General features: G+C 44.5%; 1 protein-coding gene and 1 long non-coding RNA gene across 6 annotated transcripts in view; one reads left to right on the plus strand and one right to left on the minus strand.

The window, feature by feature from the left end:
* The window catches only part of LOC139756878 (serine/threonine-protein kinase MAK), a 66,075-nt gene extending 50,160 nt beyond the window's left edge, over positions 1-15,915 (minus strand). Inside the window, exon 1 of one of the 2 annotated variants that reach the window (XM_071676740.1) lies at positions 15,358-15,915. The gene's annotated coding sequence lies outside the window, so the exon portion shown is untranslated. The remainder of the gene's footprint in view (positions 1-15,357) is intronic. The other variant, XM_071676738.1, reaches the window with a different exon arrangement.
* LOC139756879 (uncharacterized) overlaps positions 1-25,247 on the plus strand; it is a 108,770-nt gene that overhangs the window by 72,889 nt on the left and 10,634 nt on the right. For 2 of the 4 annotated variants that reach the window (XR_011714456.1, XR_011714455.1), the window contains exon 3: positions 10,347-10,475. This is a non-coding gene — a long non-coding RNA (uncharacterized lncRNA). Of the gene's footprint in view, positions 1-9,009; positions 9,532-10,346; positions 10,476-25,247 lie in introns of those variants that run through there. The other 2 variants (XR_011714457.1, XR_011714454.1) reach the window with 2 other exon arrangements.

Below are 25,247 nucleotides of genomic sequence, written 5' to 3' on the forward strand. Positions count from 1 at the left end.
AAGGTTCCAATTCTTTTAGCAGTAAAAGTCGAGACTTCCTTATTTTTCCTCGCTTCTTTTTGGAAAGTCGAAGTAAAGACGCCATACTCATAAGACAGTCTTAAGTTAGAGAGTTCCATGACATTTTGTACCGTAGGCTCCTGTAGTTCCAACATGAACCACTAGGGGGCCGCCGTGACTTCAGTCTTGGCACAGGGTAAAGGTTCTGTTGCTCTCTGCACTGTTCGAGTGGAGGGACTCCACTGGTCGATATGGGGTAAGAATATGTAGGTCCTCGCCTTGAGGGACGAGGCGAGGGTTAGGGCGTCATGCTCCGGTGTCATGACACACACACACACACACACACACACACACACACACACACACACTACACTACACTCCAGACATTACTGCTGCTAATTACACCGTTCATCATCAACGCCCCCTCTAGTCTTTGCCCTATAACGTCCTGGAGGAGGAGGAGGAGGAGGGGTCAGCTGAGGCCAGAACTAGAGTTTTATGTCGATTGTCTCCTGATGCTTGTGAGGTAGGTATCTAGACCGCTGGACAAACGCTGGTAGTAGAAGGCGAGGTGGAGTGAAGGCAGAAGCCAGTTGTAAGGTATTGGTGTAAAGGTAATGGAAGATTTCCTATAAATGGAAAGACTTAAAGGAAAAAAAAAGTTTGGTAGTGAGAGGGTGCAGGCGAGGCGACCACACGAGGCGGTTCACAGTCTGGAGGATCGGTGTGGGATGAGGGAGGGACGGAGGGGCGGCCCACCGTCCCTGGGACCTTCGTCCCCTACGTAGTGCCCCCAGAGGCCCAGTGGATCCGTCCGGGGGATCCTCCACCCATGGCGTGCCTCATCATTCCACTGGAGCACACTGGACATGCAATCTGGTCAAAGTCGTATCTTTAATTGCTACTTTTCAACAAGATCTTCTGCCGATTAAGTGGACGAAGGTTACTTTTGCCGTGTTGGTCCTTGCTGGAACCGTACTTCATTTTATCATTCCCCTGGCTGTTACGCACCGCCTCCATATACGCCGTCCTTGAAACACCACGGTGTTTTTTCTCTCTCTCTCATAAAAGCGAGTGACCCGAAGTAATCAGCAGAACTTTATAATTACGTCGTAGGAAGTGATTCAGGTTCGTGTTAGTAGAAGATAAACGGATGTCTGTCTATGAATCTCTTTTAAGTGCGAGTATTCACGTATGGGTCGCCCTGCTTCCCGAATTAAGGAGACAAAATGTAGAACTGTATTTAAATGAGACGTGATTAAGATTAGCGCTGCGAGAAGATGCCTCAAGCCAGTTTCATACATTGACAGCTTTTGTTATTGTCCGTGACACGTCTGCGTGAAACTCTTGGACGCAGGCGATACCCGTGCAGCTTCCACAGGGGCCTACCAGGCCCGCGCCACGGCTTCGTTGGACGTGCTTACGTACAGCAAGGTGGGCGCAGTCTGCAAAAGCCTTTTGACGTGCATGTCGCGTGACTTACGCACATTCCGCTACGGACTACGCTCATGGCGTTACGCAAATAGAGGCGCAATTGCTCCTTCACCCTAGGGCGTAGCCGGGCTGAAGTGCTTCACCCTAGACCGACGATCAATGTGCTGGTGACGCTTGGAAGACGACCTGCGTGAGTCGTGCCAAGTCACAAGGACGACCTTTTATGGAGGTCGTCTGAGCAGTACAGTCTGACTTATCCCAAGGACGACCTCAAATGTCCACGAGAACGATCACAGAAGTCTATCGGAAGGTGACCCCCCAAAAAAACACGACCATTTGAAAGTGACCAGTGCAACACCAAGGTCATGCGAAGGTGACCCCCAGAAGGGCCGTGGCAGCGTGACCTGGAGGACGACCCGGTGACGTAAGAGAGCGTGACCCGTCAGGTCTTGGTCGCCGTGGTCGTCTTATTATCCGACCTGTCAGGTTGGAGAATTTGGTGTCAGGAATAAATGGCTGTGCTGAATTATTTCCCGCTTTGATGGATTCCTTGATAACCCATTGTATGAACGGTGTACACAATGTGTGTGTGTGTGTGTGTGTGTGTGTGTGTGTGTGTCTGTGTGTGTGTCTGTGTCTGTGTGTGTGTGTGTGTGTGTGTGTGTGTGTAAGTGCATACGCGAACATGCAGTGGTACATAATGATATTCACGTGTGTGTGTGTGTGTGTGTGTGTGTGTGTGTGTGTAAGTGCATACGCGAACATGCAGTGGTAGATATTGATATTCACGTGTGTGTGTGTGTGTGTGTGTGTGTGCTTTCCCATGAATGCAGTGGCACCCGCTGATGCATTAGGATCATGTTTGTTTGTGTGGGTGCACGCATGCATGTCAGTCAAGAGGAAGGGAGGGGAGGGGAGGGGAGGATTGCAGGTCAGCAGGGCGGGAGTCGTGACTCAAGGTCGTGAATTACGACACGGGACGACTGGTGTCACCTGCCCTCCTGGGGCAAGGGTCGTGTGCCGTCGTGCTCTAGAGTCGTATATTTGTGCTCAGTGGTCGTACCGTCGTGCTCTAGGGCCGTACGTCAGTGCTGTGGTCGTACCGTCGTGCTCTAGGGCCGTACGTCAGTGCTGTGGTCGTACCGTCGTGCTCTAGAGTCGTATATTTGTGCTCAGTGGTCGTACCGTCGTGCTCTAGGGCCGTACGTCAGTGCTGTGGTCGTACCGTCGTGCTCTAGGGCCGTACGTCAGTGCTGTGGTCGTACCGTCGTGCTCTAGAGTCGTATATTTGTGCTCAGTGGTCGTACCGTCGTGCTCTAGAGTCGTATATTTGTGCTCAGTGGTCGTACCGTCGTGCTCTAGAGTCGTATATTTGTGCTCAGTGGTCGTACCGTCGTGCTCTAGGGCCGTACGTCAGTGCTGTGGTCGTACCGTCGTGCTCTAGGGCCGTACGTCAGTGCTGTGGTCGTACCGTCGTGCTCTAGGGCCGTACGTCAGTGCTGTGGTCGTACCGTCGTGCTCTAGGGCCGTACGTCAGTGCTGTGGTCGTACCGTCGTGCTCTAGGGCCGTACGTCAGTGCTGTGGTCGTACCGTCGTGCTCTAGGGCCGTACGTCAGTGCTGTGGTCGTACCGTCGTGCTCTAGGGCCGTACGTCAGTGCTGTGGTCGTACCGTCGTGCTCTAGGGCCGTACGTCAGTGCTGTGGTCGTACCGTCGTGCTCTAGGGCCGTACGTCAGTGCTGTGGTCGTACCGTCGTGCTCTAGGGCCGTACGTCAGTGCTGTGGTCGTACCGTCGTGCTCTAGAGTCGTATATTTGTGCTCAGTGGTCGTACCGTCGTGCTCTAGGGCCGTACGTCAGTGCTGTGGTCGTACCGTCGTGCTCTAGAGTCGTATATTTGTGCTCAGTGGTCGTACCGTCGTGCTCTAGGGCCGTACGTCAGTGCTGTGGTCGTACCGTCGTGCTCTAGGGCCGTACGTCAGTGCTGTGGTCGTACCGTCGTGCTCTAGAGTCGTATATTTGTGCTCAGTGGTCGTACCGTCGTGCTCTAGAGTCGTATATTTGTGCTCAGTGGTCGTACCGTCGTGCTCTAGGGCCGTACGTCAGTGCTGTGGTCGTACCGTCGTGCTCTAGGGCCGTACGTCAGTGCTGTGGTCGTACCGTCGTGCTCTAGGGCCGTACGTCAGTGCTGTGGTCGTACCGTCGTGCTCTAGAGTCGTATATTTGTGCTCAGTGGTCGTACCGTCGTGCTCTAGGGCCGTACGTCAGTGCTGTGGTCGTACCGTCGTGCTCTAGGGCCGTACGTCAGTGCTGTGGTCGTACCGTCGTGCTCTAGGGCCGTACGTCAGTGCTGTGGTCGTACCGTCGTGCTCTAGGGCCGTACGTCAGTGCTGTGGTCGTACCGTCGTGCTCTAGAGTCGTATATTTGTGCTCAGTGGTCGTACCGTCGTGCTCTAGAGTCGTATATTTGTGCTCAGTGGTCGTACCGTCGTGCTCTAGAGTCGTATATTTGTGCTCAGTGGTCGTACCGTCGTGCTCTAGAGTCGTATATTTGTGCTCAGTGGTCGTACCGTCGTGCTCTAGAGTCGTATATTTGTGCTCAGTGGTCGTACCGTCGTGCTCTAGAGTCGTATATTTGTGCTCAGTGGTCGTACCGTCGTGCTCTAGGGCCGTACGTCAGTGCTGTGGTCGTACCGTCGTGCTCTAGAGTCGTATATTTGTGCTCAGTGGTCGTACCGTCGTGCTCTAGAGTCGTATATTTGTGCTCAGTGGTCGTACCGTCGTGCTCTAGGGCCGTACGTCAGTGCTGTGGTCGTACCGTCGTGCTCTAGGGCCGTACGTCAGTGCTGTGGTCGTACCGTCGTGCTCTAGAGTCGTATATTTGTGCTCAGTGGTCGTACCGTCGTGCTCTAGAGTCGTATATTTGTGCTCAGTGGTCGTACCGTCGTGCTCTAGAGTCGTATATTTGTGCTCAGTGGTCGTACCGTCGTGCTCTAGAGTCGTATATTTGTGCTCAGTGGTCGTACCGTCGTGCTCTAGGGCCGTACGTCAGTGCTGTGGTCGTACCGTCGTGCTCTAGGGCCGTACGTCAGTGCTGTGGTCGTACCGTCGTGCTCTAGAGTCGTATATTTGTGCTCAGTGGTCGTACCGTCGTGCTCTAGAGTCGTATATTTGTGCTCAGTGGTCGTACCGTCTTGCTCTAGGGTCGTGTATTCGTGTTCAGTGGTCGCACCGTCGTGCTCTAGAGTCGTATATTTGTGCTCAGTGGTCGTACCGTCGTGCTCTAGGGCCGTACGTCAGTGCTGTGGTCGTACCGTCGTGCTCTAGGGCCGTCCGTTCGTGCTCAAGGGCCGTCCGTCCGTGATCAATGGTCGTACCGTCGTACGGACTTGGATGATATTCTGTATACCTGTGGAACCCACAACAGTATGACTTGACTTATGGATTCTTCGTGTACTTTTTTCTTTTCCTATTAATGGCCCCCAACGGATGATTGGTATATTTCCACATTTCATCACATTAGTTGGGATGCACCACCACATTGCATACTAATACACATATGTGTGGTAGTGTCATTGATTTCGAAATAGTGGTGATGCAGCAATTAAAGAATTTCCTTGTAAGACCGATGTTTTTTCTTTTTCAGTCATTGCATGCATCATACCATCACAGGGATGGTTAAATTATCTAAAATGCCGTTTTAGAACTTGGTTGAATATTCATTGTTCTGTGTGAGTGCTGGCCAATTTGCTCTCTCTTTATGGATGCGTTTTTCCGTTGGCTGTATCGGGTTGTGTGGGTTAGTTGAAATGGGTGCATGAGTTGTAAACAATTTACTCGACATAGGCTGGTAATGAGGACATCCTGGGAGAACTTATACACATGGGGTAAATTAAATTACAGAAGAGATGAATTTGACGTGTTTTTTTTTTTTTCAAAATGGTGGTGGTTTATGGAGGGGGTAGGACGTGGTACCACTATACAGGTGTGTTACTTATTGTTTGCCACTTGAGCACAGCGTTACTTCATCTCGACGGCACGACCTTTGAGCTTGATGGTACGACCTTTTGAGTTTGAAGGTAGGTGTCCCCCTGAGCACAGTAGTCATAATGAGACCCATTTGGTATTATGGTCAAACCTTTGATCTGACCCGTAAGGGCTTGGTCAAAGATGAGGCCATCAGACCCAAAGACGGTCAAGGGTCGTAGCGTCGTGGTCAGGGGCCACAGCGACGCGTCGTACTGCAGCAGATGGCAGTGGACGTGCTCGACCAGCCAGGTTTAGACGTCTTCCTCCGCTGTGTAGTCTGTGTTTATTGGTATCTTCGTTGCAAATGTCTAATTCAGAGAGTTGCAACAAATTGTGTTTAGAATTAGCCTCAGGAGCTAGACTGATGTCTAATTAGATCGCACGGTACGTTCAAATAAATGGAAAATGAAAATTTTTTTTGGCACGCTTCAGTTTTCTTGTTAAGATTTGATCAGCGTAGTTGCGAGCGTCATGGCTGCCGCAACGTCTGCAATTTATTATACTAAATTATAGCTTGTGATTGTTCTACCTACAATACCCGAGGAAAATAATATATAAACGTAACTCCTCACAGTTGGAGACGTCACGTGTGTGTGTGGCCTTGACCGGCAGCCGTGTACCAACCTAGCCGTCTCCAGACCGCTTGTGGTTGACCTCCGACATTCACGCAATCTACCACCGTGGACATGGTCACGCCGACCACATGCACGGTACGCTCGCTCCTGGAGCCTCCTGCACCACTATGGACAGTAGGCAGTCACCTGGTCTGTCTGTGGGAGTATAATGACACCCAGTTGCATCATTTGAAGGTTCGCCCTCTCCCCAAATGTTTACTTTCACGAGGGTATATTGACTAGGCTATGCTGAGGTAGGTTGGGTTAGATCCTAGGCTTTTCTGAGGTAAGCTAGGTTAGATTCTATCAGTTTAGGTTTGAAGAAATTACTTGTGGTTCGTTTCGGCTAGGTTACAGACCTGACCAAACCAAGGAAAACATTTAGGAAGGGAAAGAGGAGCTGCAGGTATCTCCAGCTGCGAATCAATAGCATCTTTATGTAAGACCTTTCCCATGTAGTCCACGTTATAAAGGTCCAAATACTCTGCAAATGTGGCTGACCTCGACGTGTCCCTATTAATAGCGAGAGGGTAAACGTGTTTTTACACCAAGGTCGACAGTGCTCAGCTTTTTTTTTTTCTTTCATGCAGACGACGGTAAGGCCGAAAAAGGTTCTCTTTTCGTGTCGAGTCGAGCGTTCTGATCCATAGATACACATGCAGCAGACACGTGAAATATATGATGAGCTCCATAGCTTACGTCAGCTAGATATATTTTACTTTTAGGTTTGTTCAACAAAAAAAACAAAAAAGACGTAGACGTGTAACATGTACAGAGTTGATTTCAACATACAGTCGGTGTAGTAAGCCAACAAAATCATCCTTTACTATAACTCGTTTTCTTGTCCCTTTGTTTATATTGTGCTTGGGGAGTATTGCTGTTAGAGCGCATTGTGTTGACCTGACCTCTTTACCGAGGTAATGTGTGTCGGGAGCAGCCGTAACCTGCCTCCGCAGCAGCTCATGCAAATCTGAGTGTAAGGTCATGGCTTTGTGGTGCCCCTGAAGCGTATCAAAGGGGGATGGACCACGAAGGGGCGAGATCACCCTTCTTGAGCTATATAGAATACAGTGTTATGAAAAAAAATTATTTTTACAATTATTCTTAACCCTTTTAGCCCCTCGAAAGGAAAAAATAGATGTATATGAATTTGTCTCATTATAAACTTTTGTATTACAACCTTATTCAGTTTTATGAGATTTTAACCAGTATTAATCATTTAATTTCACATCCAGATAACTAGAAAAATAAAGTTCTAAGATACAACGTGCTTACATGCACCTCTCGTGTTTTGCAATGTTCATCGTTATCATGGCGAGTTCTTCATCCATCCACCTCACCCCTTGACCAAATCCTGGATACGTTCGTGGCCCATGTCGTAACGTACAACGAAAACATAGACTTACGAAATGTGGGAACCCTCTGTAAGGCAAGCTGCAAGAGGTTTTGGTTTTATATGTGGTCTGTCTGTATATAGCAGTCAACTTTTTCTATGTGTGTTCAATAATCTCTCGACTCTTGGTGGTTGAAATGTTTACCGCCGCTGGTCGAAAATCGCTCTTTTAACCTAAGTAAAATTTCTAGTTTAAGGAAGGCAGCTCCGACCATCAGGGGGTCTGGATCCATTATATTTACAAGCGTGCGATGCCAAGGACAGCAGCTGTTTGTGGAAGGTTGAGACAATTTTGGACGCTCTCTAGTGCTGGCTGAAGGCCATCTGGGGCTGGTGCGCGCTGCTGCTTCGAATTAATTTATAGCTGTAGATCATTTTTGGTGGGGGAGGGGGGTCATTCCTTGTCTGTCCCACCACCAAGGATGTGATGTGATACGTCATGGGCGGGAGAGGCGTCGCGCAGGGATGGGCGAATGCGAAAGTGTCCGTCGATTACGAGACGAGGCTAGGCTTCGTGAGGTGGCGCTGGTGGGTGGTTTGTGGTACCGGGGTCTCGGAGGACTGGGAGAGCGCTGTAGGGCGGGTGTTGGTGGTGGGGAGAGGACAGGGAGAGCAGGTGCTGCTAGGGGTCACGTGTAAAAAAACATCGTCGAAGAACCTCCAAGAATAGTGATGGTCAGTGTGTTCTATGTTGCATGCGAATGTCGGGCGACCTTTTCTTGAATCACCGACTTTGTCCAGACTCGATCATGAAGACGATTTTGTTTTGGCTTCGTTCTCATACATATAGGAGTGATCTTTAGGCGGATGGGGGTTTATGTGTGTCAAGGTGATATGACGATATAGGTCACCTGGGGTCACACTAGCAGCTGGAGCCTGACCTCCAGTGCTTTCTAAGACAACCCTTGAATAATCATACTGGTGGTACGAGCATATTATATATTATATATAAATACTAGATGTATTGTGATTTCATGAGTCTCAGTTGTTTGAAAAGCACATGTTTAATACACTTTTTTTTTTACATAGATACATATTTAATACATTTATTTAGTCTAGTCAAATGTTCGTGGTAAATATATAATATCTTACTAATTTGTGCGCTCGCGTATTGGAATATAGGGTCATTTTGTGGAAGAAATAAACATATTTTAGTTAAAAATTAACAAAAGCTGCCTTGCGTGAGATGAACACAACCCAACCCAACATAGATGTTTCTAGTTGTGCCTGATGACTCGAGACGTAGGTCTTAAGGAATTTAAACTCCAAGTCAATAAGAATGTTTTTCGGAGAGAAGTTTGTATTTAAACCAGTTAAGTCTCCTATGAACAAATACATGAACCAGGGGATAGCACTCGATACATCTGCTCTCATCTTGGCCAAGCGACGGTTGAGGCAAAGGTTATATCAAGAAAAAGGAATTGGGCATAATTTTCTGTCTTAGCATATAAAACCTAATCATATTAAGAAAACTTGTTTTGCAAGTTTTAATAACAGGGCAGCAAGTTTGATGGAATGCCTCCTTCCCTCGAACAGCTAAGCTGTGAGATTCTTTCTTCGTTTGTCTTTCCCTCAAAATAACCTTTCTTTAGTTAAGAATTAGTTTTAGAAACACCTGATGGATTTCTCCTTTAATATCTTACTTGTTTCTCGAACCCGAGATGGCCTTGACTGAGGCATGTTTTGCCCGTTTCATGTCGGTCAGTATTAAAAATAGAAAACATTTAAGGTACGTTGATACTAGACATAGATGCCATTGGGACACATAGTTTTCTTTGGTTTGGATTTTACCCCGCCCACCCATTCTCTTCACACTGCAACGAGAACCATCGTCCCAGCTCAGCGATTTTAGTGTAAACAAACGTTCATCCGCCACAATGGAGCTAGAACAATTCCTGCTGGATATTTGCCACATTAAACTGCCTATGTAGAGTGAATTGAAAAAGAAGTAAAGTGAAAGGCTTTGGGTAAAACCATGGCTATAGAAAAAATCACGAGTGTCTACGAAAACTTAGTTCAAGAGATGCGCCTGGAAGATGGTCATCTTTGCTTTCATTCAAGGGTCAGTTGACAGTCGGAACATGATTTCTTGCTGGATATATAACATGAAATAAATGTTTTACATTCCAAATACACATTTGTACCTATTGAAAGCACAATTTTTATAATGTGATAATAGAAATAGACCTTATAACCGATATGCATGAGAATGATAATATATAGTGTCTAAATAATTACAATGTGTCCGACGAGTGCCTAGGGAAAATCCTTTTTACTGGCTCTCACCTTCCCCTCCCGCATTTCTGTGGACGATTCGAAGAAAACCAGATATCTATCGTCCCACTAATTTTTAGGAATAGTGTAAATACGCCTTTCATCATATCTTAGATTATGTCGAAATGACTTTGTTGTAGCCAGGGTTTTAAGGAACGATTGTGATGCTTAAGTTTAGTGTGGGTGTGACGAGTCCGCAGCTGTGGTATTTGCTCAAGTTGAACGACTCCCAGACACCTTTAAGGGGAGAGCGATGCGTGGATTTCTCTATTTCACCTCTTCCGACATTTGTGTATCACCTTTTTCTACTTTTTTGATATATGTGCTTTTGGTTCATTGACATGTGAACAAGTAAATTCAGCGCAGTTTAAAAAAGATTGTCTTTGAAACGTGATATTGCTGTAGTGAATCATTATTAAGTGCACTTTTTTCTTAACTGGAATTTGAGGCTCCAGTCTAATATTCTCATTGGGTTATGTATGTCTTTACAACAATACTTCTAAAGTATGATGTTTAAGCCCCTATGATATGAATTATATATATTATCCAGTTGTTTAAGCTGTTGATATTTGTGAAAACTCACGAGCGTGTTCCTACCTTCAGGACTTGGCTACTTCCAAGAGACCACCCCGACCTTATCTCAGGAGTGAGGCCCTAAAGCAGGGAGCGGGTCCAACCCTGATGGAGAAACAAGGCGCAGCAAGCAGGATGGGCCTTCATGGAAAGTTACAGGTTAGTAAACCACAGGGATTTTGTTTCTTGGGAGTTGCTGTTGTTGGGTGGTAGAGCACCGTGTTTAACCCGTCGTGCTGGAACTAGGGCAGCCTCGGGCTGGAGGAGCCTTTAGAAAAGAGCTTCTAGAAAAAGTTTCGGGGGTGATGATAATAATAATGAAATATATTGTGTATGTGGATATCTCGGCTCACGTCAGGTACCCTTATCTCTCCCCGTGCCATAAGTGAAAATGAAAAGTTAACTGAGCCATCTGCCGTGATCTGAACTCAACCATGGACCAGAGTAATCTTGGCAGCTAATAAAATGTTTTGACATTATGTCAACACGGGGTCTTTCCTTGATTCTGTATATAACACAAGGTTTATCTTTTATGATAAACCGGAGTATTTTTCATAAACCCTGTGTGCTTCGACAGTCACGCTATGCACTTTGTGTTGCGTCCTCATGGCGTCTCCTTGGGGACTTGGAATGATTATTCTTATTTTTTCCCCGCTATCTTTCTCCAGACTGTCGAGGTAATTCAAGTTAATACTCGACTCTTAGTCCCTCCTCCTCTTACTCCCATTATTACTGCAGCACCAAGATGTCATCTGGGAACAGTTATGTACAGTTATTTTCAGGATGTTAAAGGTTAGGTCGTCCGTAGATTATCTTGATATCAGAGCAGGTATTATTAATGGAAGGGAAGCCTTCTGAGGGTGGTGGTAGTGGGCAGTATGTGTGTGTGTGTGTGTGTGTGTGGGAGGGGAGGGGGACGAAGGGAAGAGAAGTCTCCACCCTAAAGTTTCTTCACTAAGGCATGTGAGCGGCCAGGGGAAACCATGCTTTGTACGTAACAGGCTACTAGAGAATCGATATGATCGAATGCCCTTTCCTCTTTTCGTGGCGGTGCTGCGCTAGCGCGGGAAACAGCGAACAGATGTGTGTGTGTGTGTGTATATATATATACATAATATGTCTGTGTAGGTGTTACCACGCTCCGCCTGCCTTTCTGTACTCCGAGTCTTTATCACCATATGCTAAAGAAATGGAATACAGTTTCGTCGAAGAACCTTTTCATTCCAAAGGACTCCAGATCTTTCCCCGGTTTTTGGTAGATCTGGCTTGGAGCTGCAGGAGCTTCTGGAAAAGGGATCCTGCAGTAACACCAGGACCCCACTCAGGAAAGGGCAGTTGTTAATACTGAGTATGTATAGTCAGATATCTTTTCACTCTCAGTTAGTATATGGTGTATTGCTTAGTAATGATGTTTTCATTCACAGCGAACGCTTTAATAAAAAGATAACATTTGTTCAGTTAAGGAAAGGAACCTCCTAGGCTACTAACGTTGTCTTAGATGGATGTGTGACGCGTTTAAGTCAGCAGGCTTGGAAAAAAGAAATTTACCCTCTTTCGGCCTTGTGAAGTTGTTGTTTTAGGACTGTTTTCTGGCCTGAAGAATACGGGTACCATCTACAAGGTTGTAGAAAGTGTTATAGTTAATCTCTATGGGTCTCGAGAAAGTATTATAGTTACCCTTCATCATAGAATTTGGAGATGATATAGGTACCCGCCCAAGCCTAGAGAGATTATAGTTACACTCGACTGGTTTGACGAAATGATTTAGTCACCCTCTACAGGTGCTCAGAAAATGGTATTGTTACCCCCTTGTAACGGTGAGGCGAAATATCACAGTTACTCCTTCAAAGGTTAGACACTTGCATGTTTACCAAATGGCGTCCTAGTTACGTCTCTTCGTTGTTTATCAACTGACATATTTCTCTCTTGTCTCCCCTGATGATGTGATTATCACACGAAATTGCACTTGGGTACTTACCGTGTTTCATTCCCCGTGGACTCAGGAATATATATATATATATATATATATATATATATATATATATATATATATATATATATATATATATATATATATATATATCCTTATCCCTAGGGATAGGGGAGAAAGAATACTTCCCACGTATTCCCTGCATGTCGTAGAAGGCGACTAAAAGGGGAGGGAGCGGGGGGCTGGAAATCCTCCCCTCTTGTTTTTTTTTTTTTTTTTTTTTTAATTTTCCAAAAGAAGGAAAAGAGAAGGAGGCCAGGTGAGGATATTCCCTCAGAGGCCCAGTCCTCTGTTCTTAACGCTACCTTGCTAACGCGGGAAATGGCGAATAGTTTGAAAAAGAAAAAAAGAAATATATATCCTAAGACTCCTATAGGTACTGCTAAGATGTACTCCTTGCAGATGCAGGGAAACAGTGGACTCATTTTGATTACTTTCCAGTTTTGACGTTATAGCCTCGCCGAAGGCGACTTTACGCTCGCGTCGTGACCACTGGTAGGCGAAGTCTCCGTGTTGTTATATCCGGATTTGACTGATAATCGTCATAGGTAACATGTGTACGTACATATTGGTGGAAGGTGTAGGACAGTTGGACGCTTCATGTGGGGGAGTCTCGCCTTGAACCATCACCTTTGGTGAAGGATTACCTTCTGGTTCACCATTGGCTGGCCAGAGTGCCTGCTGTACCTAGGTTGTTACCAACACATTGCTGCTAAAACCCCTCCCCCGTCTCCACCAAACCCCAGCAGCCACACTTAGCCCCCGCCCCACCTCACTACTGTGGTGCACAGCTTGTAATGTTAACATTGAAATGTTACTTGGTAAGCTTTGAGGATAAGGTAAATGATATTCCAGAAGCAACTGGATTTTACCAGATCTACATTTTCGGTACTATTAGTTGATAAAAATATATACACAACTGTTAACTCGGGAACTTCGTTTTTGTTATGGATGACTTCATAAAATGTGCTTTATATATATATATATATATATATATATATATATATGTGTGTGTGTATATATATATATATATATATATATATATATATATATATATATATATTCGCTACCTCGCTAACGCGGGAGACAGACAAAGTATAATATAAAAAAAAAAAAAAATATATATATATATATATATATATATATATATATATATATATATATATATATATATATATATAATCATACGTACTTGACTGGATAATGGTTTTCGTATGTAGTTAAATCGAATGCAAAGTTAGCTTGTCATTGAGTGGTTCCTGTTATCATATGTAGTCACATTTAATGCAGTGTTGATTCAGGTGTGTCGTGACAAGCAGAGTTAAGAGGCGGTGTAGATGGCTTGGATGTAACATGACTTATCACTTTCAGGGGTGACGTGTTTATGTTACATGTAGTGTAGCAGTTGCCGGCTGTATTTGTTACGATTTATAACGAAGACGGAAATTTAAACTTTTATGTAACGTACGTTGTTGATCTGTTGTATCCGAAAGAAGCAGATGCTATATAAGAAAAAAAAACTCAAAACGTTTTCTGGTTAATTGTTGTGATAAGAGCTTATCTCACGGCCAATCAGAGACATTACATACGGAACAAAGACGGTGACACGTCAGACCCAGCCACACCTACGCCCCAGAAATTACCCCGCCTCCATGAAGTATTGTAGGTGGATGCCACGACGCATCATTATTTCCAGGCAACGATGCCATAGTGTTTATGTCTCGAGCGTTGTCCCTAGACGTAACGTTACCCCCTGAAACCGAGGGAAAGGTAATTAACGCCTTAAGGGTCGCCTTGTTGACGTCATTGGATTTAAAAGATACGGTAATGGATAGACATCTATCGGAGACAAAGTACGTATACACAACACCTTTAGAAAACAAGTAATTTTTGCAGTCAGTCTTCCTTCAGAATTAGAATAATGTCGAATAAAATCGTGAAATGCGATATTGAGGAATACTTAAGCCCGAAAATTCGTGAGACGAAGGCACAACCCCCTGAACACGACACGGTTGTAAAAGTTAAGTCGTCCGAGTCGTGACCGGTGGTAGCGAGTCTACCTGGGAGAGCAGTCCCCCACCACTCCTCCCCCTAGCGATGGGAAGGGGTAGGGGGGGGTAAGGGTCGGGGACCCCAGCCTTGTGAATTGATCCCCGCAAAATTGTGTGTGTTTGGCTGTAGGTGCCTGATGTCACTGAATAAAAAGAACCTATGAAAGTTTTACTTGTAATCTGTAAAGAGTAACATATATCAGGTGTATGTGTTTTAAGGCTCGTTTCGTTACTCTTGTATGTCTAAACCTTGTACGATTGTTTCTCACGTAATTATCTCCCGAATAACACCACTTTCATCAAGGCGAATTGGTTCAAAATCCTTTTGGATCAATTGAAATAACAAAGCGTGACCTTCGAAAGAAATGTTCGGAGTATGTGGAATGATAGTGGAACGCTCTGGACAAGAGTACAGTATAGTCAGGTGTGGTGAGATTATAATACACACACACACACACACACACACACACACACACACACACACACACACACACACACACACACACACACTTAAGGTTAAGAGACGGTGCAACACGAGTGTAACACTCTCCCTATGACACAAAAGTAGTAATCACTTGCACATATATATCTTCTTCCACACACTTACACCCACACATTCGTATATACATATCCTCACACATGCACACGATTACACAGACGTTCTACATCCCCCCCCCCCCCCCCACACACACACCACACACACTGTCGTATAAAATATATTACTCTAAATGTTTTCGATATAACTAACTATGCAAAACACTCGAGGAGTTTAGGCATATGGTATACCCCAGTGTGGGAAAGCCGAGTTGGTTTACTCGAAAGGACATCCACCCTGATGAACCAGAGCCACACTTGTAGATACGGTTGTAAATATACAGTGAGAACATAAGTATCTGTAACAACATACAGGTATTAGATGATGTGCATGGAGAGGGGTTAAGCTAGAAACATAGCGTCTGTAGACTTGTGGCATTTTGAAACATAGGCTATGGCGACTTACCATCGTGGGCGTGGGTTCTTGTTGATATCATTTTGATGCAACTCCGGGCAGGAGGAAAACTTGGTGGTCGATAATCCTTCAGTGTCTCCACTTGTACTGGCCTGGTTGGTGGCCGTCTTTGCAGACGCCTAGGCTGTACACAAGATAAACTGTTCATTGACGGTCACTCTTGTGTTCACTACCTTGATACCGGTTGAGACGGACGGAGATTGTGTTCATTACGATAAAAAGCTACCGTGTGAGAATCACTAACAGAGACCCCGGGGTCAAGTCTTGGTGATGAGACTTTCAGGTCAGGGTCGAATCCCAGGCCAACACAGCGTATAAGCTTGGAGTATCTAGCACAAGACACACGCCAGCCGCTCTGCTTCGTACGGCCGCACAAGGTCTTGCCGTCTTTCCAGACTGCATCCGTGTGTGGCCGGTAAATACATGTTCGCGGTGGAAAGGATCACAAGAGAAGGTGAATATGGAGTGCGTGGTTAACGTTAGGGGAGCGAGGGCACACCTGTTTGTAGGCTGGCGTGGTGTGTTGTGGCTGGACACCTGCCCGCCCGCCCGCCGCCGCTGTTGCTCCAACCCGTCTCCATGACGACCAGTAGTTGCCACCTACACCCTTAACTCGGCCATTTATACCCTCGGAGGATTTCCCCTCTGTTGATTTCTCCAGTCTGAGTTTATGTGAATGATTAGGTATTTTGTACATTGACTATACCCTTTTATCAACAATGGTCAGGTTGCGAATCAAGAAACGTGACTGGCGACACCTGAGATATGAATACATTGTGATTAACGTGTGTTGTACCGCACACGGGTACATGTCCTTGTGTTTTAATGTGTCCGGTGCTGGACGCTAAGCCAAGGCGGGAGCCAGGCGCCGAGGCTGCTTATTAATCCGAGCTCGGTCATCTCTCTGACGTACAAATCCGTCACTTTGGTGCTGAAATTCTGAACAAACAAAACTAGTAATAGAAATAAAATATGAAACATTATTTGTTGGGAAATCATTGATGATGTGATTATTACACGAAAGTGCACTTGGGAACTTATCGTGTTTCATTTTCCCCGTGGACTCATAGGAATATATATATATATATATATATATATATATATATATATATATATATATATATATATATATACGTATACCATCGTAATACTATAGCCCACAGCTTTTCTGCGGTGCAGTTGAGGATTTTACTGAGGGAGAAATTGGATGGAAATACCTGTCGAAAACGAAAAGCCGTCAACGCTCTTCACTTTTCGTCCGTCAGTCAGCTGACAGTACATGTAACGTCATGTTGTCAGAGACCAACGCAGCATTGGCTACATGACCTCGTATGACCCAGCAGTTCAGGGTCACCCATCGCCTGTACACTAGCTGTTGATCCCGCTGAGTAGGCAAACAATCGATTCCGCGCCTAATCGCTTGCTGATGTCCTTGTCCGTTGGGGGTTCTTGGGTATAGGCTTAACTCGGATATCAGTTAAGAGAAAAATAATTATCAGTCATTAAACTTGAATATCGAAACACCCAACACAGTGCTTCTCAACGTGCATCATGACGTAGCCATAGTACCGGTTCGATGGTGAAACTGCTGGTTTGTGACCCTTTTTCTACCTTTGCCCTACCCAAGCTCCTGGACCAAATGAGCAGTTAGTGTTGTTCCCCTGACGATCGTGGGGTCATGATGCGAAACGCTTACAGCGCGATGTAACTGTTGTGTGATATATTTCTGTGACGTGGCAGGTGAACGTAAACTAGACTCGGATTTCTGTTGAATAACCATCCGCTATTGCCAACAATTTCCGGAGAAATTTGTGATGTGGTTTATTTTCAAGGAAAAAAAAAAGGGGGAATGGAAAGGAGTAAAAAGGGAAATAATCATATATGTTTCATATATTAAGAATGATAAGTTTGTGTTTTTGAAATCGTGTAACTGGGTCAATTAGGGATGCAAAAGGTCGAAACCATTTTTTTTTCAAGGTCAAGTTACTTGTGCCTTGGGAATGTTCAGCTGTTCCAGCGCTCAGAGATACTAAGCAACCAGTGAGTCGTGATCCTTGATTGAACTAGTGGCAAAAAATGCGTGAGGGTTTTTGTCAAAACAAAAAGTAAATTTTGAAATTACTCATGTATTGTTTGGTGAAAATAATGAAAAAAAAAATATTGTTGCGTAGAGTGACGATAACTGGCGTAACATATACAGTACCTGAATATAGTGAAATTACTCGGAATATATGTAAAAGTGATTAATTACGTGAAAGTCTGGTCACTCATGACTTTTTCATCTCGGTCGGGTTTCATTTAGCTTTGAGCAGTCTCAGATGCCCCATCTTCGGCGGGGCAGCTTAACTTCCTTGGTCAATAACCAACTTTGAAAGTTTTAAGGATGGTGAAATGTCTGGTTTTCGTAGACAATGAAAGTGTTCCGCTCTAGCAAAGCTACTACATATAAACCATGTAGACTGCGTGGAACTTTCTGCCGTAATGCAGAAAATATCAGAGGTACGATATGGTTTTGAGTTATGAATAATAGCTTTGTTGATTATGGTAAGAAGAGTAACATAATAGCCAGGTATTACTCAAGTAATTTCTTTCGTACTTGATCGCCGTTTCCGCGTTAGACGAAATATATACATACCTATACATCTCAACGTATACATATATATACACACACACATATACATATATACACATGTACATAATTCATACTGTATGCCCTTATTCATTCCCGTTGCCACCCCGCCACACATGAAATGACAGCCCCCTCCCCCCGCATGTGCGCGAGGTAGCGCTACGAAAAGACAGCAAAGGCCACATTCGTTCACACTCAGTCTCTAGCTGTCATGTATAATACACCGAAACACAGCTCCCAAGACAGCAAAGGCCACATTCGTTCACACTCAGTCTCTAGCTGTCATGTATAATACACCGAAACACAGCTCCCTTTCCACATCCAGGCCCCACACAACTTTCCATGGTTCACCCAGACGCTTCACATACCCTGATTCAATCCATTGACAGCACGTCCACCCAGTTATACCACATCGTTCCAATTCACTCTATTCCTTGCACGCCTTTCACCCTCCTGCATGTTCAGGCCCCGATCTCTCAAAATCTTTTTCACTCCATCTTTCCACCTGCAATTTAGTCTCCCACTTCTCCTTGTTCCCTTCACTTCTGACACGTATATCCTCTTTGTCAATCTTTCCACACTCATTCTCTCCATGTGACCAAACCATTTCAAAACACCCTCTTCTGCTTTCTCAACCACACTCTTTTTATTACCACACATCTCTCTTACCCTTTCATTACTTACACCATCAAACCATCTCACACCACATATTGTCCTCAAAGATCTCATTTCCAGCACATCCACATTCCTCCGGAGAACTCTATATATAGCCCACGCCTTGCAACCATATAACATTGTTGGAACCATGATTCCTTCAAACATACCCATTTTTGCTTTCCAAGGTAACGTTCTCGACTTCCACACATTTTTCAATGCTCCCAGAACTTTCGGCCCCTGCCCCACCCTATGATTCATTTCTGCTTCCATGGTTCCATCTGCTGCCAAATCCACTCCCAGATATCTAGAACACTTCACTTCCTCCAGTTTTTCTCCATTCAAACTTACTTCCCATTTGACTTGACCCTCAACCCTACTGTACCTAATAACCTTGCTCTTATTCACATTTACTCTCAACTTTCTACTTTCACACTTTTTACCAAACTCAGTCACCAGCTTCTGCAGTTTCTCGCATGAATCAGCCACCATGGATGTATCATCAGCGAACAACAACTGACTCACTTCCCAAGCTCTCTCATCCATAACAGACTGCATACTTGCCCCTCTTTCCAAAACTCTTGCATTTACCTCCCTAACAACCCCATCCATAAGCAAATTAAACAACCATGGAGACATCACACACCCCTGCCGCACTCCTACATTCACTGAGAACCAATCACTTTCCTCTCTTCCTACACGTACACATGCCTTATATCCTCAATAAAAACTTTTCACTGCTTCTAACAACTTGCCTCCCACACCATATATTCTTAATACCTTCCACAGAGCATCTCTATCAACTCTATCATATGCCTTCTCCAGATCCATAAGTGCTACATACAAATCCATTTGCTTTTCTAAGTATTTCTCACATACATTCTTCAAAGCAAACACCTGATCCACACATCCTCTACCACATCTGAAACCACACTGCTCTTCCCCAATCGGATGCTCTGTACATGCCTTCACCCTCAATCAATACCCTCCCATATAATTTACCAGGAATACTCAACAAACTTATACCTCTGTAATTTGAGCACTCACTCTTATCCCCTTTGCCTTTGTACAGTGGCACTATGCAAGCATTCCGCCAATCCTCAGGCACCTCACCATGAATCATACATACATTAAATAACCTTACCAACCAGTCAACAATACAGTCACCCCCTTTTTTAATAAATTCCACTGCAATACCATCCAATACCAATTGGAATGATGTGGTATACCGGGGTCAATGTGCTGTCAATGGATTGAACCAGGGCATGTGAAGCATCTGGGGTAAACCATGGAAAGTTCTGTGGGGCCTGGATGTGGAAAGGGAGCTGTGGTTTCGGTGCATTATTACATGACAGCTAGAGGCTGAGTGTGAACGAATGGGGCCTTTGTTGTCTTTTCCTAGTGCTACCTCACACACATGAGGGGGGAGGGGGTTGTTATTCCATGTGTGGTGAGGTGGCGATGGAAATAAATAAAGGCAGACAGTATGAATTATGTACATGTGTATTTATGTATATGTCTGTGTGTGTATATATATGTGTACATTGAGATGTATAGGTATGTATATTTGCATGTGTGGACGTGTATGTATATACATGTGTATGGGGGTGGGTTGGGCCATTTCTTTCATCTGTTTCCTTGCGCTACCTCGCAAACGCTGGAGACAGCGACAAAAGCAAAATAATGATATATATATATATATATATATATATATATATATATATATATATATATATATTATTTATTTATTTATTTATTTTGCTTTGTCGCTGTCTCCCGCGTTTGCGAGGTAGTGCAAGGAAACAGACGAAAGAAATGGCCCAACCCACCCCCATACACATGTATATACATACACGTCCACACATGCAAATATACATACCTATACATCTCAATGTACACATATATATACACACACAGACATATACATATATACACATGTATATATATATATATTTTTTTTTTCAAACTATTTGCCATTTCCCGCGTTAGCGAGGTAGCGTTAAGAACAGAGGACTGGGCCTTTGAGGGAATATCCTCACCTGGGCCCCTTCTCTGTTCCTTCTTTTGGAAAAAAAGAAAAAAAAAAAAAGTATACATACTTACATACTCAGTCATACATATATTTATACACATGTTCATATTCACACATGCTGCCTTCATCGATTCTCGCCGCCACCCTGCCACATGAAGTGGCACCCCCTCCCCCGCGTGCGTGCGAGGTAGCACTAGGAAAATACAACAGAGGCCACATTCGTCCACACTCAGTCTCTAGCTGCCATGTATAATGCACCGAAACCACAGCTCCCTTTCCACATCCAGGCCCCACAAAACTTTCCATGGTTTGTCCCAAATGCTTCACATGCCCTAGTTCAATCCATTGACAGCACATCGACCCTGGTATACCACATCGTTCCAATTCACTCTTATTTCTTGCACGCTTTTCACCCTCCAGTATGTTCAGGCCCCGATCACTCAAAATCTTTTTCACTCCATCCTTCCACCTCCAATTTAGTCTCTTACTTCTCCTCGTTCCCTCCACCTCTGACGCCTATATCCTCTTTGTTAATCTTTCCTCACTCATTCTCTCCATGTGATCAAACCATTTCAATACACCCTCTTCTGCTCTCTCAACCACACTCTTTTTATTACCACACATCTCTCTTACCCTTTCATTACTTACTCGATCAAACCACCTTACACCACATATTGTCCTCAAACATCTCTTTTCCAGCACATCCGCCCTCCTCCACAAAACCTTATCTATATTCCATGCCTCACAACCATATAACATTGTTGGAATCACTATTCCTTCAAACATACCTATTTTTGCTCTCCTAGATAACATTCTTGCCTTCCACACATTGTTCAACACTCCCAGAACCTTCACCCCCTCCCCCACACTGTGACTCACTTCCATTTCCATGATTCCATCTGCTGCTAAATTCACTCCCAAATATCTATAACACTTCACTTCTGCAATTTTTCTCCATTCATACTTATTTTTTTTATATTTTTTATTATACTTTGTCGCTGTCTCCCGCGTTTGCGAGGTAGTGCAAGGAAACAGAAGAAAGAAATGGCCCAACCCCCCCCCATACACATGTATATACATACGTCCACACACGCAAATATACATACCTACACAGCTTTCCATGGTTTACCCCAGACGCTTCACATGCCTTGATTCAATCCACTGACAGCACGTCAACCCCGGTATACCACATCGCTCCAATTCACTCTATTCCTTGCCCTCCTTTCACCCTCCTGCATGTTCAGGCCCCGATCACACAAAATCTTTTTCACTCCATCTTTCCACCTCCAATTTGGTCTCCCTCTTCTCCTCGTTCCCTCCACCTCCGACACATATATCCTCTTGGTCAATCTTTCCTCACTCATTCTCTCCATGTGCCCAAACCACTTCAAAACACCCTCTTCTGCTCTCTCAACCACGCTCTTTTTATTTCCACACATCTCTCTTACCCTTACGTTACTCACTCGATCAAACCACCTCACACCACACATTGTCCTCAAACATCTCATTTCCAGCACATCCATCCTCCTGCGCACAACTCTATCCATAGCCCACGCCTCGCAACCATACAACATTGTTGGAACCACTATTCCTTCAATTAACTTGTCCCTCAACCCTACTGAACCTAATAACCTTGCTCTTCAAATTTACTCCCAGATTTCTTCTTTCACACACTTTACCAAACTCAGTCACCAACTATGCATTCATTCCACCAATCCTCAGGTACTTCACCATAAGCCATACATACATTGAATATCCTCACCAACCAGTCAACAACACAGTCACCCCTTTTTTAATAAACTCCACTGCAATACCATCCAAACCCGCCACCTTGCCGGCTTTCATCTTCTGCAAAGCTTTCCCTACCTCCTCTCTGTTTACCAAACCATTCTCCCCAACCCTCTCACCTCACATACCACCTTGACCAAAACACCTTATATCTGCCACTCTGTCATCTAACACATTCAACAAACATCGAAAATACTCGCTCCATCTCCTCCTCACATCACCACTACTTGTTATTACCTCCCCATTAGCCCCCTTCACCGGTGTTCCCATTTGTTCTTTTGTCTTATGCACTTTATTTACCTCCTTTCAAAACAGCCGCCAGCGTTGTATCATCAGCAAACATCAGCTAACTCACTTCCCAAGCTCTCTCATCCACAACAGACTGCATACTTCCCCTTTGTCCAAAGCTCTTGCATTCACCTCCCAAACTACCCCATCCATAAACAAATCAAACAACCATGGAGACATCACGCACCCCTGCTGCAAACCGACATTCACTGGGAACCAATCACTTTCCTCCCTTCCTACTCGTACACATGCCTTACATCCTCAATAAGAACTTTTCACTACTTCTAGCAACTTGCTTCCCACACCATATATTCGTAATACCTTCTACAGAGCATCTCTATCAACTCTATCATGTGCTTTCTCCAGATCCATAAATGTTACATATAAATCCATTTGCTTTTCTAAGTATTTCTCACATACATTTCATCCTCCTGTATGTTCAGGCCCCGATTGCTCAAAATCTTTTTCACTCCATCCTTCCAACTCCAATTTGGTCTCCCACTTCTCGTTCCCTCCACCTCTGACTCATCCTTTTCATCAATCTTTCCTCACTCATTCTCTTCATGTGACCAAACCATTTCAATAAACCCTATTCTGCTCTCTCAACCACACTCTTTTGATTACCAAACACATCTCTCTTGCCCTTTCATTGCTTGCTTAATCAAATTACCTCAACCACATATTGTCCTCAAACATCTCATTTCCAACACATCCACTCTCCTCCACATAACCCTATCTATATCCCATGCCTCACAACCATATAACATTGTTGGAACCACTATTCCTTCAAACATACCCATTTTGCTCTCCAAGACAATGTTCTCGCTTTCCACACATTCTTCAACGCTCCCAGAACCTTCGCCGACTCACTTTCGCTTCCATGGTTCCATCCGCTGCCAAATCCACTCCCAGATTTCTAAAACACTTCACTTTATGACTTTCTCCCCTATCCCCAGGGATAGGGGAGAAAGAATACTTCCCACTTTTTTAATTTTCCAAAGGAAGGAACAGAGAAGGGGGCCAGGTGAGGATATTCTCTTTAAGGCTCAGTCCTCAGTTCTTAATGCCATCTTGCTAATGTGGGAAATGGCGAATATGTATGGGGGAAAAAAAAAATACTTCCTATGCATTCCTCACGTGTCGTAGAAGGTGACTGAAGGGGACGTGAGCGGGGAGCTGGAAACCCTCCCCTCCTTCTATTTTAACTTTCTTAAAGGGGAAACAGAAGAAGGAGTCACGTGGGGAGTGCTCATCCTCCTCGAAGGCTCAGATTGGGGTGTCTTAATGTGTGTGGATGTAACCAAGATGAGAAAAAAGGAGAGATAGGTAGTATGTTTGAGGAAAAAAACCTGGATGTTTTGGCTCTGAGTGAAACGAAGCTCAAGGGTAGAGGGGAAGAGTGGTTTGGGAATGTCTTGGGAGTAAACTCAGGGGTAAGTGAGAGGACAAGAGCAAGGTAAGGAGTAGCACCACTCCTGAAATAGGAGTGGTGGGAGTATGTGATAGAGTGTAAGAAAATAAACTCTAGATTGATATGGGTAAAACTGAAAGTGGATGGAGTGAGATGGGTGATTATTGTTGCATATGCACCGGTGCATGAGAAGAAAGATCATGAGAGGCAAGTGTTTTGGGAGCAGCTGAGTGAGCATGTTAGTAGTTTTGATGCTCGAGACTGGGTTATAGTGATGGGTGATTTGAATGCAAAGGTGAGTAATGTGGCAGTTGAGGGAATAATTGGTGTACATGGGGTGTTCAGTGTTGTAAATGGAAATGGTGAAGAGCTTGTAGATTTATGTGCTGACAAAAGACTGGTGATTGGGAACACCTGGTTTAAAAAGAGATATACATAAGTATACATATGTAAGTAGGAGAGATGGCCAGAGAGCGTTATTGGATTACGTGTTAATTGATAGGCATGCGAAAGAGAGACTTTTGGATGTTAATGTGCTGAGAGGTGCAACTGGAGGGATGTCTGATCTTTATCTTGTGGAGGCGAAGGTGAAGATTTTTAGAGGTTTTCAGAAAAGAAGAGAGAATGTTGGGGTGAAGAGAGTGGTGAGAGTAAGTGAGCCTGGGAAGGAGACCTGTGTGAGGAAGTACCAGGAGAGACTGAGTACAGAATGGAAAAAGATGAAAACAAAGGACGTAAGGGAAGTGGGGGAGGAATGAGATGAATTTAGGGAAGCAGTGATGGCTTTTGCAAAAGATGCTTGTGGGAGGTGGGCAGATTAGAAAGGGTAGGATGAAGAAGGGTGGGACGAAGAAGTAAGATTGTTAGTGAAAGAGAAGAGAGGCATTTGGACATTTTTGCAGGGAAATAATGCAAATGACTGGGAGATGTATAAAAGAAAGAGGCAGGAGGTCAAGAGAAAGGTGCAAGAAGTGAAAAAGAGGGCAAATGAGAATTGGGGTGAGAGAGTATCATTAAATTTTAGGGAGAATAAAAAGATGTTTTGGAAGTAGGTAAATAAAGTGCGTAAGACAAGGGAA

The sequence above is a fragment of the Panulirus ornatus genome, chromosome 23 (genome assembly GCF_036320965.1).
Source record: "Panulirus ornatus isolate Po-2019 chromosome 23, ASM3632096v1, whole genome shotgun sequence".
In the NCBI taxonomy this organism is placed as follows: Eukaryota; Metazoa; Arthropoda; class Malacostraca; order Decapoda; family Palinuridae; genus Panulirus; species Panulirus ornatus.